Consider the following 20,099-nt stretch of genomic DNA (forward strand, 5'->3'; position numbering starts at 1 on the left):
ATCGCCTATGAACGGCCTGCTCCCTGCTTACATTTTTCTGTATGTCTGCTTCTTTGGGGTTCTAGTCAATGGATGGGAATATAATTATACAATGGTATATGGTGCGGACATATAAATCAAAAGGCTGGCAAAAATATACAGGCTCAAAACACCCAAGAGCTCTTCTAGAACTAAGTAGTTAAAGCAAAAGTAACAAAAAAGGGAAGGTAACAGTATCTTTCATGTCAGGGAGACTTTGTTTTTCTCTCCAATTATGAAAGAAGAAGACTTTTCTTCAGTCATCAACAAAGCCCCTATTTAACGCTTCATCTTTAGTGAATATATATATACATATATATATATATGTGTGTGTATATATATATATGTGTGTGTGTGTGTGTGTGTGTGTATATATATATATATATATATATATATATATATATACAGACCAATGCCTTACATTTAGGAATTCACTGTATGAAATAATCACACATTTTCCTACAGCAAATCTGCCATCTTTACCCGGGCATTTGAAACTTTCAGACATCACCCCTCATTTTTTTCCCCTCATTTTTTTATGGTTTTCACGACGAGGATGGACAAAATGAACCAGTGGGTTATGGTAGCGCCACAGTCAAAAGCCATGCATTCACGAATAGCAGACCACTTACAGGATATGGAAGTTAAAGCAGTACTTTATGTTGGTAAATTGAGTAATAGTAGGGAGGAGACATTTATTGAATGATTTTCATCTTAGATGTAAAAAGGAGAAACTCACTTGCTTTTGCAAAAAGAGATTCATCACAACTTTTTCCTCTCATGGGAAGGCAATCAACTTGACTTTCCCGAGGACTGATTATCAATCAATATTTCCTCATGGCTTTGATGTTTATCTCTATGTGAGTGGGCTTCATTCCTTATCATTGTTAACAAAGATCATAATAAAGAATCAATCTGAAACACTGATCTGCCACGTGGCTTCTAGGGATCTGCTTTCTAGGCATTTCAGCATGAATGTGTGAACACAAATATCAAATTCGTTATAAGAATAACGATAGCGAACCTTCATGGAGCACATCCTCTGTGCTAGATGCATATAGGCTGGCATCCTTCTTCTTGCCCACACAGAGGCTGAGGTCTGGAAGGGAGAAATGGGCACTACATCTGGGGTTCTGCGCAGGCGACTCGTATTGAGAGAACACAGTCTTGGGAGCAGGGATTCCAGGGCCAGATCGCCCAACCTGCCATTTTCTGGTTCTGTCGCTTTAGTCAAGGTAATTAATGGACTCTCTGCCTTAGTCTCATCCCTGTAAAAGTTGAGGTCATAATAAATACTTCACAGGGCTGTTGAACTTCTGAGACGGTTACAGCTAATAGTCAAACCTATTCCTTCCTCTAGTCCATAGGGTCTGTTCACTGAAATGTCTGTGAAAAATGATAAACAATGTGAGTACCACCCTACCCCCAGAGTGCAGACATCCACGCAATGGAAAGGATGTCGTCTTAAGAAAGAGATCTCTAGGTATTGCCACATTAAGCCACCTTTTTATGGGAAACAGCTGGAGAATGAGCATCCAACTTTTCTGTCATCTGGGAGGAGGCGAGATGGTGTTGGTGGGAAGTTTTATATGATTGGGTGCATGTCTTCATTTTGTGAAGGTGTAACATGCGAACCTGTTACAGGTAGATTGTATTACTCCTGGTATTTGTGCAAAAACCATATGACTTTTTTAAGCCTAGGAAAGGAAAACCATAGATTGTTTTTAGATGGTTCTATTTTTCTCATAAAATTCTTAATTATATGATTCTTGAAGCCTTAGCCTATAGTTGGTGTACTTTACATAGCTACTTAATTTTGACTTCTACTGAAAAATTCTTAAAAGTCAGTTTTATTCTAGTGGTTTCATAACAAATAATTGTTAGGGTATGAAAAATATCTAGCTTTGAATATGTCCTTTCAGTTATGAATCATAACTATGTCCTTCACCTTTTCATTTTTGAATAATGATGCTAACATATATTAACCTACCAACTTTGTTAATCATATGTATATATGTTTATTTACACATATATAGATATAACAAACTTTCATTTAATTTTTAAACTTATACCAGAAAGCTTGGGGATTTCTCCTTCTTTATAATACATGTTTATTAACTTTGGCAGGAAAAAGAAATTTACTACTTAACACAGCCAACTCATCAAGAGTGGACATCTATTCTAGAATATCACCAATTAATTCACAAGTGTAATGTTTTATTCATGTATATTTCAACGATATGGCCCACATTAAAATATCCAATGCACTTAAATTAACAGTGAATTTTGTGTTTGGTTTACAAAACATTGATAGCAGTGTCCATAAAAGATAAATCTCTTTCTCAATTGAATGGTTGATTCTAATTTTGCCCCACTTACATCTAGTTTGTTAAACAGACATTTTTTCCCATTATTTATGAACCAAGACAGAACTATAAGCTTTATGCTTCCAACCTCACCCTTTTTGTGACCTGCTGCACAAGCAGCTATTTCTGGGGGTAGAACATACGTGTGTTTGTATTTCGTGCCAACAGTAGAGGGGAAGAAAAAACAAGCATTTCAGATAAATGCGGTAGGTCTCTTAGCAATTCAAGTTAGCAGGAATTGATCTCACAGCTGGATAAACTCACAGCTGGACCTGCAGGAATATTGAAATTAGCTCTAACAAATTTATTTGCATGAACACAAAGTAATATTAACAAAATACAAATACACACGTTATTCGTCCCGGGGATTGCTAATAGTGGAAAACATCCAGTGACTTGGAGCTCAACATTTTACACGGCACTTTCAAAGCGTCCCCTCTCCCCGCAGTCTCACCCGTCCCGGGAGGTGAGCTACCGCGGTGTCAACTTTTCTCACGTCCTAGCGGAAGGAACTGGACGTGTGTCCTGAAATAGAACTCTTTTGTTACATTTAAAGTCTGTTTATGAAATGAAAAACATATACACAGGGAGCGGGTCCGAAGATATGTATCTTTCAGTGTCAACAAAGGAGAACAAACTATGATTTTACGTTAAAACGAGTCCGATTAAAATCGTTCATCAAGCACTGCAGTTCCTCCCGTGTTTTGTCACAGAGAGTTGTCACAGAGAGAGGGAACATCTATGAAAATGAGATTGAGGGCCATTTTTTGTATTTTTAAGAGAAAGGTAGATAGGAGTGCTGGAGGTGGGGGTTTAAATTTCATTTTTTGTTTGCTTTTTAAAATTTAGTCTTTATTGTATTTTTTCCATTACCAGTTAGTCTCCTTTCACCCACTCCCCCAGCAGTCACCACCCTGCTGTCCACGCCCACGAGTCCTTTTTCCTAGTTGCTCAGCCCCTCCCCTCATCACCTTCCTCCCCCCCCACCCCCATTGCCATCCTGCTCTCCATCTAAGAGTCTGGCAAAGGCCACAGACTTTCTCTCCAACATCCTGTCCCCAGATTTCGCAACCATGATACGTAGAGGTAATCTGTTGTTCGCTTCATGACATACGGTCAGTGGAAGCCTCAGGCTCTGCAGGAGGAACAAGCTGAGTTGCAAGTCTACACCTTTTGTGTCTCCTCTAGTGAGGAGGGCATTACCTCCCACTCCAACGCCACTTTCCGAGGTGCGCCAAATGGCTACCCGACATGATATTGGAAAATGTCACTGTTATATATATACGTGTATATATATATGTGTGTGTGTGTGTGTGTGTGTGTATAATTGAAATATTAAGAATAGCCTTTTAAAATAATTTTACATTTGGCATCAACAATGTATTATTTGGGTGGCAGATGACACAGTATTCATTTATTTAGAATGTTCTCTGCTCTTGGGGCCAAATTCTGCATCTCTGCAATTTGCCAATTTGCTCTACTACATGCAAAATCTAGAAAATAAAAACTGGCATAAGAATGTGCAGGGTATTACTTATTTATATGTAAAACCTTTATTCTATTTTGTTATTTTAGATTAAGTCCCAGTTCAATTCTATTCTCTCAGGGAAGCATTAACAGTTTGAGCTCAGCATGAAAACCATAAAACACTTGAACTGAAATTTAGATTGAGCAATTTTGCCTGGTGAAGTAGAAAAGGGCATGTGGAACGGCCAGGAACAGAATGTCTTATGGAAAGGCAGAGGTTTTAATAACATGTCCTCTAGTGGGAGCTTCAGAGACCAACAGTGAAATCTCTTGATATATTTCAAGGAAGTATATGGAAGAGAAAGAAAGCTCTTTTACTGAGAAAATTAATAAACTTATCTGTCTTCAGTGAAAGCAAAGGATTGGAAATGGCCAGTGTATTTTTTTAAAGCCATGATTAAAATTAACAACAGTGAAAACCTGAAGCTTGCAAATGGGAGTCCATGGCACGAAAGTTCGGATTTCCATTACAATCCCGCTGCTGGCCAGCACAATGTGTTTCAACAGCAGGTGCGTAATCGCGTACCCCCATCTACCAGGCGGTCAAGAGAGGCAGTGAAATCACAAAAGAAAGTCTGAGTCCACTTAAAGGTGACATTTTAATAAAAGACCACACTAATGTGTGTCTTTAAAAGTATGTTTTTATAGCTTTTTCAGAAGGCAAGAGAAAGGTTATGACGATGCTGTATGATAACGTTACATTACAATGAACTGGGAGCACATTTGCATTTACGGATGGATTTTCCTGAGTAAAGCTATAATTGCTGCTTTTTGAAGACAATGGCTACACATAAAAAGCTAGTCATATCCCAACAGGCTTGTTTATAAGCTGTGTCCCATTAGGGATAATTGAAATATTTGCCACTAGCATTTAATTGATATAATTATAATTATTAGAGAATATTTGAAGGCCACTTTTATAGTAATCCAGTCTATTTCTCCCATACAAGAATATTTGTCCACCATGAATGATTTTAAGAGGCTAGTTTATTAAAAACTTCTTAAACCACACACAGACTTTTAAAACCAAAATTATGGACTCCAGTTTTCTTCCTTGTGAGCACGCCCATGATTCTGAATGTATAAATACCTATGAGCAATTGCAAATACCATCAGCGACTATGAGTCACAGCCAGATGTAATGCTTTTCAATTCGTTGGATCTGAATGGTGACCAGAGACTTCAGGCCCTGATAAAAATATGTTATTGTGTAAGACCATTCTTTTTAAAACAAAGGCTCCAATTGGGAGCAACAGACAAGTCATATTTTGAGTGACCCTGAATATTTGGCATGGAAAAATGCATTAGACAGATAGGCAGGCACAAGTCTGTGTGCATATTCCAAATACTTCATCAGAAAAAAATACCAAAAATTGACCTAATTCACTTTGAATTTTTCCTGAACTTTCAGATGCTAAGGAAACAAAAGTGAGAAACAGATCCTGTAAGAGTAGATGTTAGTAAGTCAATAAGATGAAGGAAATATTTTAAGAAATTGATGGAAGTATAAATATTGCAGCTAGAAGGGACCTCAAAAGATCACTCATTCAAGTCCCCAGTTTTCAGGCCGCTTTCCCCTCTCATGTTCTCCTCTGAAGTGAACAGAAGGTTGTGGATGGAGCTGGGGACTTGCTCAGGGCCACCAGACTAGAGCTGAGATGGGAAGAAGGATACAAGTGGCGCGCAGTGGGGACTTGAGTAACATCGTTTGAATAAGTGATTAAATGGATGAATGAACGAATCAACGAACCACAGAACGAATCAATGAATGAGCAAATCATTCAGTTTCCTAACCTCTGCAAGCCACGCTCCCCTGGTTGGTACAAATGGAGCAAATCACACGCAGGCCTGTGCAGCTGTTCAGATCAAGTGTTCATGCTGGTGTACTAGGTGTGTGTGTTTCTAGACAGTCCTGCACACACATGCACGGCTATGATGACTGAGCCTTTTCGGGGAAATACGTGCCGGAGTCCGCTCAGTAAACTGTCCATATGCACATCCATCCAAGGGGAGAAAAGCTCGTGTACTGGGTTTTCCCTCTACTTAACTCGGTGACCAGAAGAGGTCCTTTAGAAGCCTCAGGACTGTTCACTGTGGTCAAGAAAGTGTGACAAAGAGTTCTCCAGACTGAGCTGAACCTCCTTTTAAGTGGAACCCATCCTGCTCCCTTACCTCTCTTAAACGGATGCATGATTTAAGATGATCGATCGCACCCTGTCCGGGACCTGATTGCCGTCCGTTCGCACCTCCCTCTGGCCCAGCACAGCCCCGCGCAGAGAAATTCCAAGGACGGCCACTATTTCTCTGCCAGACGCTTTTCTCAGGATCAAAGCCACTTGGCGCCCGTGTTTGCCACTCCCAGCTCCGTCTGCGCGCTTGTCCCCAGCCCGCTGGAGGAAGAAACCTCCCGGACGGTGCCAGTGTCCGCGCGCGGCGTGGGCAGGCCAGTTCTGGAAGCGGCGGCCGCATGGCCAGCCCGCCTGAGCGACACCTGCAGCCCTCCTCCAGCATTCCAATTTAGTATTCGTTGTGCCAGGGTTGCCTATATTATCAATGTCAAAAAACTAAAAAGTCTTATCTTAAACTTTCATTCCAGGGCTTCAAAAGACCTTTGAATTTGCATCTTACTCGAGGGAAGACAGAGCTTGAAAACATTTTTTGCCCAGCGCGCTCCATTAATTTCAGAGGAAAAGGCACCTACTGCTGTGAATATGACGGTTCTCAACCTTGGTGTTTTTTCCCCGGACGTCCCTCCCCAGGGAACAGTCTGCGCAGTCCTGGCTTCCCCGCCACCCCCACCGCCACCCCCTGCCGGGACGCCACTGCCTGCTGAGTAATCAGCGCCTGCCCTGCCAGGAGAGGCCCAGAGGGATGAACCGGGGGCCCCTTCCCAGAACCCAGGAAAGAGAGACACCAGACTCCGAGGGGCGGAATGTGTTTTAAGTGATCACCTACATTCTGTTTGAAGGATAATTCGCTGACGCCTACCTGGCTCAATTATTAGCGGTGCTTCCTGCTTTTTCATAAACTAGAAAGCTTTGACTTAAGATAATCCTCAGCGTGCCTATCAAATATTTACCCCCAATGACTTCCATTGAGTCAGGAACAAAATTCACTTTGTAATGATTAACTGACTCGGGTGGAGGTGAGTTTCTATACCTCTCCGCTGAAGCCACTGACAAGGGCACAGAAAGGCTTATTTTTCGGCCGCTTTCATGCCAGCTAAATCAGCAGATAATGCCATCAATGATGCGGGGTGATTCTGACCTAAAATCCCCCTCATTATTAATGTGTCTCACGTCTCAACTATGCCACAGAGGCACAACTATTCTACAGGCAATGCCACTGTCACCAGAGAGCAAAAGGACATGTTTAGGAATTCTTGATTTTCACTCTTTCAATCAATTATCGGCAATTGCTCAATAAAACGCCCCCAGAACAGAACTCTCTGTTCCTTCCCTTGCAGCATTTTCATGAAGAGCTCTAGCTGATGAACACAGAGACAGAGAATCCGTTTGAATGACTTTGTAGCCTCCTCTAAGGGTCTGCATGGGCCCAAATAAAGACATGAGCTAAACTTCTGAGGGCTGAAGGGAAGAACAGAGGCTGTGAGTCTGGGCAGCGGGCAGGTGCCTGCTTGGTTTCAACACTCCTGCAAAGCTCCCAGAAATGAGAGGAGGATTTGGTGCACAGGCAGGAAAAAAATCCTCGTATTCTTAATACAGAATTGAATTGAGGTAGGTCTGCTATTTCTATCTTTGGAGGACTATGTTGTTATTCATGTTAAGATAGTTACTGCACAATGATTTGTTAAGAACGGTCTTTCCCAAGTTCTTGGGGTGCAGAGTATCTTCAGAGGCCAAGGTTGCAGGTGGGGGACCGTGTAAATAACACAGGGGCAGAGGGTGCTCTGCCTCCAATGCCACCAGAGTGACTCAGCGTTCTTCTGCTTTGCATATCACATTTCCACGTAATGAAGAAAAGTTGAAATCCAGACAGAAAAGACAGAAACTTTCCTGATCACATTTGGAGCATGGCATGGGTCACCACCCAATATATATTCACTAGATGGATGAATAAAACTGGTGTGTGCGTGATCTACTTCTTAGGGTATTTTTTTTCTAGTCTTTCATAGTGTTACACTATTAACTGGAAAAAATGTATTTGTGCACTGTATTTTAAAATTGAACATATAAAATATTTTGCTGTTATGTATACATATATATTTGTATACATATACACGTGTAATTATATAATTACAGTTGTGACAATGGATAAATGATAAGAAGGATAAATTGAAAATGAAAAACCAGTAGGCATGTCTTGTTCCTTTGGTGAGTCTTGAATAGTCCAAAACCTACTCAGGAGCAACGGCTTTGTACGGGGCCGGCTGGGTTCTAGACTTATCAGGGGGACCCTTTCATAAATTTTCTTAGTGTCTAACCACTATGCTGTGTCCCTGAAACTAAAATGATATCGAATGTCAACAGTAATTGGAAAATAAAAATTAAAACTAAATAGAACAACGGCTTGGCTGCTAAACAATTGCCTCGGCCAGTTGGTGGCTGTGACAGATGTCTCTGTATCTATAAATAAACTGAAGGATCCTTGCTTTTATTTGACATTTTGGTATTTTGTTCATAATAGATTTTGGCATTAATTTTGATTTTAAATTCTCTCATTAAAATATTGTTCATCTCGATGACTACAATTTTGGCACCTGCTCCTTACATATTGCCTCCTGCGAATACCTCACTTATAAGCAGAATTAAGCAAAGTTATGTCTAGATCAGCCAAATATGAAACAATCACTGAAACCATCTCTCTTGACTGTCACAACCAGAGTTTGGGCAGTCTCTGTGATGAAATGTATTAATTCATCTAAGTTCTATAACAAGTCAATGAAATGGGTAGATTATCCCTCTTCTTCTGCACGAAACGGAGACAGAGAGAGCGTGGCTATGTTCTGGGAATGGACACAATTAGGCGCAGGAGCTCCGATCCAACCCAGGCAGGCTGGCGGGTGGGCCCCCGCTCTCCGCCATTACGCTGCACTAACTACCCAAATGCACTGCAACCAACACCAGTCCCCACCCCTACTAACAGGCCAAAAGCCCCTGCCCAGGCCCTCTTGCCCAGAGCTGGCTAGACCCCATAAAGTATGAGCAACCCTAATGGAAGAGCCTGAAAGCACAGAGGCTCTGGGGACTTAGGAAACAGGACAGCCGGACCACAGCGACCGGACTGCAAAGACAACCTCCAAGCAAGTCCCATCCCAGCTGAAACACCCTGCTCGGCAACCCCCCGCCCCCCAGTAAAAGCCCAAAGCCCTAACCCCTCGGGGCTGGTGCATTTCCCGGCACCCAGTCCTTTCCCTCCCTTGGGGAAATAAAGATAAAAACTTCTACTCTCTGCCCTTGCTCCTCTTCGTGAATTCTTTCACAGCCCCCACCCCCAGCCAACCCCCCTAACACCGAGTACCTCCAAAAACAAGAACATGCCTCCGGCTCCCACTTCCACACCTGGAGGGTGCACTGCCCCTCTGTCCGGCCTCCAAAGGTCACCTACGTGCACTCAGGGACTCTCCTCCCCCATGTCTGTTCTCACCTCCTCCCCCGGGAGGCCCCCCATGCCACGTCTGTGGTTGGGGTGGGCTGGGGGCTCTGTGGGGTCCTGGCCTCCCTGCTTCTCCTTCCTGCCCACCTCACTCTGCATTTCATGTGAAGCAAAGGGAAAGCCCTTCTCGGTGAGTGTCATACGTGGCCCCCAGGCCTTCATGTTCTCCAGGCACTTGACCCTCTTCTCATGACGGTCCTTCACCTCCTGCCATGACACTACTGCCCCATGATACCGTGTTCTCACCTCCGCTCTCACCTCACTGCAGCACTTGTCCCAGAGTCTCCTACCCCCCCTTCCAGCTCAGAGACAGTGTCAGTGAATAAAGCAACCCTCATGCATGTCACTTTTTTGGACAGATGTCTGGGCCGGTGGCCAAGGGCCTCACACATCCCAAATCATTTTAGGCTTGGCAGGCACCTCCCCCAGGAAGGCCTGGAGTTAGGTGAGGTTAAGGGAATTCAAACAGTAGGAACCCAGGTTTTCACAAACCAGATGCAAAGGTTTGTTGGTTTGTTTCTTTGTTGGTAACCTCACCACAGCTGCATTTAAATACTCAGTGTAACAGCTCATACAGATACCAATTAAGTAGCTGAAGGAAAAGGGAAGGCCTCCAATTCCTATATTTTCATATAGACTGCTGCAAAATCATGCTCTAATACTAAAATAATAATATTAATAATAGTAATAAATTGTTCCATAAAGAGGATGATCTTGAATTAGTCATTTATTCATATGGCATCCTGTATTGTCTGAATTTATGTACTTCAATGGGGTCGATAGACTTAGACTCTTAAGTTTTCTGTTATTTGTTTTTCTTTTTAAGATTGTGTTTTATTAATTATTAAACAGGAGATGCAGTGCTTAAAGTACTCCTAAAATTTACAGTATGGAAGTGAACCTCTCACGCCAGTCAAGGAGTGCAGATGCTGAAAAATCAATGCGTAACGCCGGCCTCTGCTTCAGTTCCCAGTGGTCAGTGCTAAGGGGACCTTTCTAAAATTATGTATGATTTAAAAAACAATAAAACTAAGCAAATTATGCAGTAAATGAAAAAGAGATCAATTATGTCAAAAGATATGGTAGCCAGGGAAACAGTTACTTCATGACCAAGAGGTAAAAGTCCTGGGATTTGATAAAACTTTTCATCTATAACCTCTGGTGCTGCTACTTGGTCTGCATGCTATGCTGCGATTTGTTTTCTAAGCTAATTCTTACAACACATGAAAAGAACAAAAAGGAGCAATAGTGAAGACTTTTAGCCAATCGTATGATGGGGGCCTAATTAATTTTTGATACACCTCTAAGGAGAGCAAGGTTAAAGACATCTAAACCTAAGATCTTTGACAGACGCATAACTGGTACTTAACCGTAAAATGGAAATCTGGAAACAGGAATGCTTCCGCAGACTTCCACCACCATGGACTTACGTCTCTATTGTTCTATGAGCTAAAGATTTAGGAACACGTGTTTTGGGAAGTTTGCTACCGACTCAGAAAGCAATCTTATGAGGTCCCATTCCACAGTGACAACAAAACTATGCTTTACAATTAAAACTGTGTACCATCACGTATGTGGTGTAAAACAAATATACCAGTTACATATATATATATATATATATATATATATATATATATATATGTGCAAAAAGGCTGAAACATTTACAAAAAGAGCTTTAAAAATATTAAAAAGCCCAAGTGTACCCTTTTCTCCTCCAAATTTATCCTCTGAAAAGGCCCAATAAACTGAAAATGACCAAACACATAACACATTTTAAAAGATTTCCTCTCAAAATGAGCTAATTCTTGGTGTAGTTGAACATTTCTGATTTGATCCCAAAATAATTTTTTTTAAACACTGGTGTACAGAATAGGTCCTTTTGAATAATTTTTAGAGTCTTTCATAATTAAACTACCCCATGTTTTTCTCAACTAGTGACTCTTGGACTATGAACTGGCAGAAAGAAGATGGTTACATGCTGGGAAAGAAAATACTCCAATAGCCCAGACACTATGCTCTGGGCTGAATCATATCTACTAGAGTAAGTAATACGGTGTGCTGTGCATAATGATAATCAGATTGCACAATAAAACGTCATGAAGGTTGCTGCTTTCTTGTATTGCATATGTGGCTAAAATACATTTGGAGTTATAGTTAAGTGGTATTTTAAGGGTATAAGTGTAAAGATAGCAAGCCCCAGGCACAACCATTTAGTAAAGTCGAATTTTAGGAACTCTTCATTTTTGCATGAGAATAAAACAGTTAAAGGGAAATAGGTAAAATAGTGGTATTTACAAGTAAAAACAAGAGAACCAGACAGACTTAATTATTCACAATAATTTTCTGGAATTGGTATTTAGCTGTATTCACACAAGACCACATACATTTAGAAATGGCTTACCATTTTCCCATCCGCTTTACCATTCTGACTGTGAACCATTCTTTCTACCCTTAACTCTAATGCTATTCATACATGTGTCCGGATCAAGTCTTTCAGAACAAAAATATACAAGTATTTTTTAAAAAAACTATTTATTTATTTTCAGAGAGAGGAGAAGGGAGAGAGAAAGAGAGGGAGAGAAACATCAGTGTGTGGTTGCCTCTCGCGTGCCCTCAGCTGGGGACCTGGCCTGCAACCCAGGCACGTGCCTTGACTGGGAATCGAATCAGTGACCCTTTGGTCTACAGATTTGCACTCAGTCCACTGAGCCACACACCTATCATATTACATTTTTGATCTAAGAAACTTACACCTTGAATAAATTGGCTTATACTATAACTAGTATAAACCTTAACTAAAGTTTACATAGGTAAGCTTATACTTGTGAAAATATTACTTTGTTCCCAATTGTCACATGGAATAGAATACATTTTGAGTTTTTATGTAAAATAGGTTGAAAGAAAATTCTGAACATATCTATAGTTAATTCAAATAAAGCAAAATCTATTCTTTTTTAAATGGAAGCAATAAAAATTTTTGAGAGTAGTAGGAGGAGGACCTACTATATGAATTAGGGATATCATTAAAGAATTAAATAAAATAAAAGTATTGTGCTAACAAGTTTAACATTTTCATTAAAAAAAATTGGATAGAAATTTGAGAGGAATATTTTACTTCAGCCTACAAATGTTTTGGGGAAGTACTTCACTTTTTGAGCACTTGTTTTCCTAAACGTCAACATTAAAATGTGTAATAGTATGTTCTGTCTCAAGTATGAAATCAGAAAGCCTTAAAAATGCATAAACTACATAATTGCAGAGAGCTTGTTTTTCTAATATAGCACAGGCTGAGTGATTTTAAAGTCTAAATAGTGATTACAATCTGACTGGGAACTGTTCTTCCTTCCACCTTCCCCAGAAGTTCTGGTATGTCCTACCGGATTCTCAAGGATAAATTGCATACACTCGATGGCATCCTGAAATGCGTGGGCCGTTCACACAGCATGACGCAAACACACCGCGGCATATATGAGCTCCTGTGACACCATGTTCCTTAAATTCCACAGGACTCAGCCTTCTTTCACATGAGCATGGCCCTCCCCCATGGCTAAGTGGATGTCAAGAACATGATGGCTTGCCAGCACTTGTTTGTTGACTTGTTGATGATGGCCGTTCTGACTGGTGTGAGGTGGTATCTCAATGTGGTTTTTATCTGCATTTCTCTGATGGCTAGTGATGCTGAGCCTCCTTTCACATGCCTGTGGGCCCTCTGTATGTCCTCGTTGGAGAAGTGTTTTTCAATGGAAAACAGTATGGACTTTCCTCAAAAAACTAAAAATGGAACTGCCTTTTGACCCAGAAAGTCCATTGCTAGGATTATACCTGATGAATCCTGAAACCCCAATTCAAAATGCACCCCTATGTTCATAGCAGTGAGCATAGCCAAGTGCTGGAAACAGCCTAAGTGCCCATCTGTAGATGAGTGGATCAAAACACTGTGGTACATTTACGTGATGGAACACTATGCAGCAGAAAGAAAGAAGGAACTCCTGCCGTTTACGATAACATGGATGGAGCTAGAGAGAATTTTGCTTAGTGATATAAGCCAGGCAATGAAAGAAAAATACCTTATGCCATCACCTAATACAGGAAACTAAGGAACAACACAAACAAGCAAAACTGAACCAGAGGCATGTAAGCAAGGAACAGACTGACAGTGATCATGGGGGAGGGGGAGGGAGAAAAGGGGGCAAGTAAGGGAAGGGTCTAGTCAAGGAACGTGATAAATGACCCACAGACATGGACAACGGGGTGGGGAATGGCTGTGGGAGAAGGGGTGGACTGGTTGGTGGGGGGGGTCAATGGGGGAAAAAGTGGAACAACTGTAATAGAAAAACAATAAACCAAAAAAAATAAAATAAAATAAAAAAGAGTGCGATGGCTTGGACCTCAATAAATTCAAACAGAATAAATGCAAATAAAACAACACCAAGGGACAACTTAATTAAATTGCTGACTAACAATAATAAGGAGGAAAGCTTAATAACCAAAGAAAGAGACACATTAAGGACAGACAAGGGAGTGGCAGTAGACTTTGTAACAGAAATGATGGAAGTAAAAAGACAAGCGATATCTTTAAATTACAGGAAAAAAGAGTCAATGAGAACTTCTATAGCCAGTGAAAGTATTTTCCATACATGGCGAATAAAGTGTTTCCCCTCCAGGTAAACACAACCTGAGAATTCATCACCAGCAGATACGCACTACAAAGTCTAGTAAAAGACACTTATCAAACAAAAGGAAAGTGAAAAAATCCAGAAACTTGGATGCACAGAGAGATAAAGAACAATGGAAATAGTGTATGGACAAATGCAAAATATTTTTCTTTATTTGATCTCTGCAGGAGATAGCAGATTTAAAAAAAATACAGTAATGATGTATTGTGGAATTTACAACACGCACAAAAGTAATACATGAGACAACATTAGCACAAAGAATAGGAGAGAGGAAATGGAGGGATGGTGTTGCAATTTTCTCAGCAATATGTGAAATTGTGTATTGTTGCTAAAAGTAGTTGGTGCAAATTTAAAGGTAGATATTATTAGTCCTAAACAATTATTAAAACAAACAGAATAAGCTGTAGCTACTAAGTCAGTAATAGAGATACAATAAAATACTAAAATACCCATTAATCCAAATTAAGGCAGAGTAAAAAGATAAAAGCAAACTGAGAACATCCGGTCAAATGAAATAATGTGGTAAATTAAGAATTTTTACTCAACAATTTCAACAATGACATTAAAAATAAATAAATATATATATATATATTTAAAGATGTTATTTATTTTTATTTTTAGAGAGAGGGGAAAAAAGAAAGAAAGAGAGGGAGAGAAACATCACTGTGTGGTTGCCTCTCATGTGTCCCCCCAACTGGGGACCTGGCCTGCAACCCAGGCATGTGTCCTAACTGGGAATCGAACCGACAACCCTTTGGTTTGCAGGCTTGTGCTCAATCCACTGAGCCACACCAGCCAGGGCAGAAATATATTTTTTATAAACTATAAATATGTAAATAAAAGTAGACTTCAATTAAAAGCCAGAGATGATCAAAATGTATAAAAAATCAACACTCAACCATGTGCTTTCCCCCTAAGATAATAAGGCAGGGATGTTACTTTCTCCAGCTCTATTCAGATTTTTACTGAAGGTCCTGGATTGGAAACAAGGCGTAAAATTGTCCTTATTCACAGATAAAATACTTATATATTAAATTATCCTATGGACTATACAAAATAATTCCTAGAACCAATAAATGCATTTTTTCAATGTCACAGAATATGGTATCAATATATAAATATCAATGGTATGTCTATGTATCAGTAAACAAATGGAAAATAAAACGTATAACACTATGTCATATGAAATAGCATCAATATCATAAATTATGTTAAGATAAATTTTAAAAATACGTCTAAGATCTTTATACTGTAAACTAAAGAACATCGCTGACTACAAGGCCCAAATAAATAGAGATTAAGAGACTTAATATTGTATGGTTTCAGTTCTTCCCAGATTGATTTATATTTTCAGTGCAATTCCAATCAAAATTCCAGCAGGTTTTCAAGGTTAAAAGTCTCATTCTAAAGTTTATATGGCAAGGCAAGGGAACTACAATCGCCAATATAATTTTCTAAAAGGAAAACAAAATGGAAAGGACTTTATTACCTGAATTCAAGACTCACTATAAAGCTACAGTAATTATGACAACATGAGGTACTGGCATAAAGATAGATACAAAGATCAATGGAACAGAATAGGTAGTTTATGAAAAGACCTACTCTTATCTAACCAATTGATTTTTGGCAGAGTCCCAGGGAATTTAGTGAGGAAAGGATGTATTTCTCAACATATGGCAGAGAAACAATGGAATATCTATGTATAAAAACATTCACCCTTAACCTCATACCATATATATCAAGTAATTGAAAAGGAATCAGAAATCTAAATATGAAAACTAAAATGACATAACTTTTGAAAGAAAACATATATGGAAATACTTATGACCTTAGTTAGGCAAATATTTCTTTAATATGATTGGAAAAGCCCAAATCATTTAGAAAATTGATAAACTATTTAATCCAAATTTATAACTGGTGCTCTTCAAAAGATATTAAGTAAATAAAAAGGCAAGTCACACACTGGAAAAAATATTTGCAGAAAATATATTTGATAAGAGACTTATTCAGAGCATACAAAGCACTCAATAATAAGATGAAAAATAACTATATTTTTAAGTGGGCAAAAATTTTGAACAGATAGATACTATGTAAAAGAATATGCCCCAATATCCAATAAGCACATAAAAGATATTCAATGGCAATAGCCATTATGGTTATGCAAATAAAAACCACAGGGAGATACCATTTCTTAACTCCTAGAATAGCTAAAATCATAAAGAGTGACAATACCAAGTTTTGGTGAAAATCTGGAGTAAAAGAAATTTGGAGCTCATGCAAATAAAAAATGCTGTAAACACTTTGAAAAACAATTCGACAGTTTCTTAAAAATAAATATACATTTTCTATCAGTCACAGAAATCCCACTTTCAAGACATTTATTTACCCAAGGGGACTAAAATGATATGTTTATACAGATACTTGTTCTCAAATATCCATAGCATCTTTATTCAAGATAAAAAAGTCCCCCTGTGGGTAAGTGAATAAATAAATATGTCCATCCAGTGAAACATTGTCTAGCAATAAAAAAGGAATGAACTACCAGTACACACAACAAGGACGGAACATCTTCACGGAAACTACTGTGCTAGATTAATGCATTGGCTGCCCTGGGCTGGTGAGATGCTGGATGGACTGCATTGGGGAGACAAAGTGCTCAGCAAGACCCCAAACTGTCATTGGACCAGGAGAAAGGAACATTTAAAGTGGCTCTTTGTGCATTCAGTGACCATTTGAGTCAGCTGTCACATGTAACCATGTATAGATATGTCTTTTTCTTTTCCCAAACAGAATTCCTTTATGACAGTCCCCAAGGACTTTTCACTCAAGTAGCTTAAAATGACAACGGGTTCCACTTTCATGAAAAAATTACTATAATAGGCTATTTGGGTGAATATTGGGATTAAAACACAGATTGTGACCTAATATATCTGGATTTCAGAAAACAAAGCAATTCGCTATTTTAAAATAGTCAAGGAACATCTATAAATGACCATGGACATGACGACAAGGTGTGGGTTAACGCTGGGAGCAGGGGGGTGGAGGGGCAGGGGAGAGTAATGGTGAAAAAATTAGGACACTTATAAAAGAACAACAATAAAAAAAGGTAAAACATTAATAAAAGTGAGACGTCCTTTCCTACCACCTCTGAGGAGAAGGAGTAGTTTTCTGTCTAATAAAACCGTATGAGATATGCTACTTTCCTTTAGCCCATGCTTCAGATTCATTGTAAATACTAAAAAGATTGTTATCTTGATTTTTAAGCCAACATTATATATGGATATGGATTTACAACATTAGGTTATTATTCTCTTTATAAATCAATTTGTTGCTATACACTAGGTTGATTTAAGATGTTTTACAGTGTGAACTTCAATCGTTCTATTAAAATTTGTTTTAATAGAAGAAATGTGGAACACATACAGCGTAAAAAAATGGATACTTAGTTATTTTAACTTTAAAAGAAAACTATACAGTTGCAATAAGAAAAGTAAACAAAATAAATTTTTGACCTCTATTTCACACAGTACATCAAGAATAAAATTCACACCTAGAATCTTATATTCCTTATGTGTAATCTTTTTAAAAAAATGTAAGTCATTCAACTATATTCTTCTGCACACGATATTAAAATGTGAGAATAATAACTTAAATTCAGTTTTCTCTTTTAGAATCTTTATACTTGATTTTTTTTCTTCGTAACTGAGCATCTTTTGAGCAACTGACTTCTTTCTTTTAAATATAACCCTCATGTCACATATTGAATACCTACCATGTCTTCCTACAAAGAGAAAATCAATGAAAGGAGCATGAACAGACCCAGGAAGCCTCTTTTTGATGAATTATGTCCTTAAAGATATACGCTGTATGTGGTTCAAAATGCATTGATTAGTAACAACTATTTCTGTAATATCAATAATGCACTATTCCCTTGAACTTCCCCTGAAATGACAGGGTTTAATCGAGGAAGCCCGAAACAATAAATTGACTACCGTGAAGGAGACAGAATAATAAAATTGACTCAGACTTCCAAAATAAATAATAAGTCTAAACTTGAAGAAAATATATTGATGTCCATGTTTGCTCTGATTTTTTTTTGGCTTGCATCTTTCAGTAAGCTGCTTATGGGAGGGATTGTTACTTCTCCAAGTTTAAGGTCCTAGAGAACCCGCTGATATTTACCTTTCTGCATGCCCTGCAATATTAAGAAATTAAAAACCAATAGAAATAATTTTGAAGTGCCACTTTCATTGTTTTAAAATCATTTTCTATTTTAAAATAAAAGCTTTGAATACACTCATCCTGTTAGGTTTAATTCACATTCTCTTGTGTTTTGCTTCATCACCAATTAAATTATTGAGGAACTCCAACACTTCCAAAGGCTTTCTCTAGAGAACGAATATCCCTGTTTGATGTTGTCTATTAGATGGAAACCATTTCTCTGCTAAATGTTCAAATCACCAATAAACTACCCTAGTTCAAGAGGTGAGCTATATAGAGTCATATTCTTTTCAAAAATTTCTACAGCATTCTATTGATAGTTTTGAATCAAATTTCTTAATTATTCAAAGAATGTAGTGTTGTCATTAAAACATTATAGGCTATTAGGTAAACTTAAAACTTCCCAATATGTTATTCATTCAAAATATTTTCTAAACTATTTAAAATAATTTGAACAATGCATTTCATACATTTGAAATCCTAATTTAAAATCCGCAGTTTCCATAACCATATCTGTAACTTTCCCTTGTTAATGTAATTATTTGGCTATTCATAGCCTCAGTGCTAACATGACCTACCTGTTCTGCCATCTGGCTCCCAACACCCTACCTTGCTCACAAGTTTATTACAATGACACTTTTTTCTGTTGGCTTGAAATCCAGACTCCTGCTTTGTCAGTCTAAGAAGTATCCAAAAAATGACAAATATTAACAAAATGTGTTCGAGCAGTTCTGCTCCATTTTCTCAGACCTCATAAATCACTTGTTCAGTCCTCGGTTTTAAAGTCTTAAGTGTCTTACCTGTTATGTCAAGACCAAAACAAATCCGTTAAGAGCTTGTAATGAATGGGTGAATGGTCCGGAGCTCTCTAGACAGTCCCAGAATGAATGGAGACCTCCTACATCAATGATTGCAAAACTGGTGCTGGCGTTTGCATCTGATAGAGTTCAGACTTCAGCTCTGTCACTTAAGAGCTGTTATTCTGTTTGCTTGTTTGTGTGGTTTTTATTTTGCCAGTCTTTCTTGGTGCTGGTCTTTACAATATAAAAATTAGGAACACCAGTTAGTGAATGATGACTGATAGGCTATGTAGAGTATCCATACAATTTTTCCGATGGAGAAATGTCCAGGGAACCCTAGCTACTTTTCTCCTTGTCGCTGTAATCTAAGAAGGGTTGTTAACTACTTAATTCTATACCTGATTTTTATTGTGAATACCCCTATTCCACAATTATTTTTACCTGATTCTCCTGTTAGGACAACTCGGCCATTAAAATAAAATTTAGTCTGTTATTTTTTTAAATTCAATAAATACACATTGAAAGAATATAACCTATAGGCATCCAGATAATATTTGATTTCATTATCGTTTTAAAAACCTGAAGTTTTGCTCCCATGATTCCTATTGGGCATGACATCTTAAGTGACTTTATTTAAACAATAATCCTAATTAATAAGTTTTGAAATACCGGGTCTTTAAATATGTTTCTGTGGCAGTTAATGTTTTATAAACCTTTGCCAAATGTTATGCAAACATCTTTTTATCATATTTGAAATACTGCCGGAGTAAGACCTCTGCTCAGCAGGCATGAAGTGGGGATGTTAGGACTTTCATCATTTCTAAGGCTAATTATTGTATCTCATAATAGCTATTCTCCAAGCCAACTGCACCAGG

This window comes from Furipterus horrens, unplaced genomic scaffold (assembly GCF_987537825.1).
Source record: "Furipterus horrens unplaced genomic scaffold, mFurHor1.1.pri manual_scaffold_12, whole genome shotgun sequence".
Lineage (NCBI taxonomy): Eukaryota > Metazoa > Chordata > Mammalia > Chiroptera > Furipteridae > Furipterus > Furipterus horrens.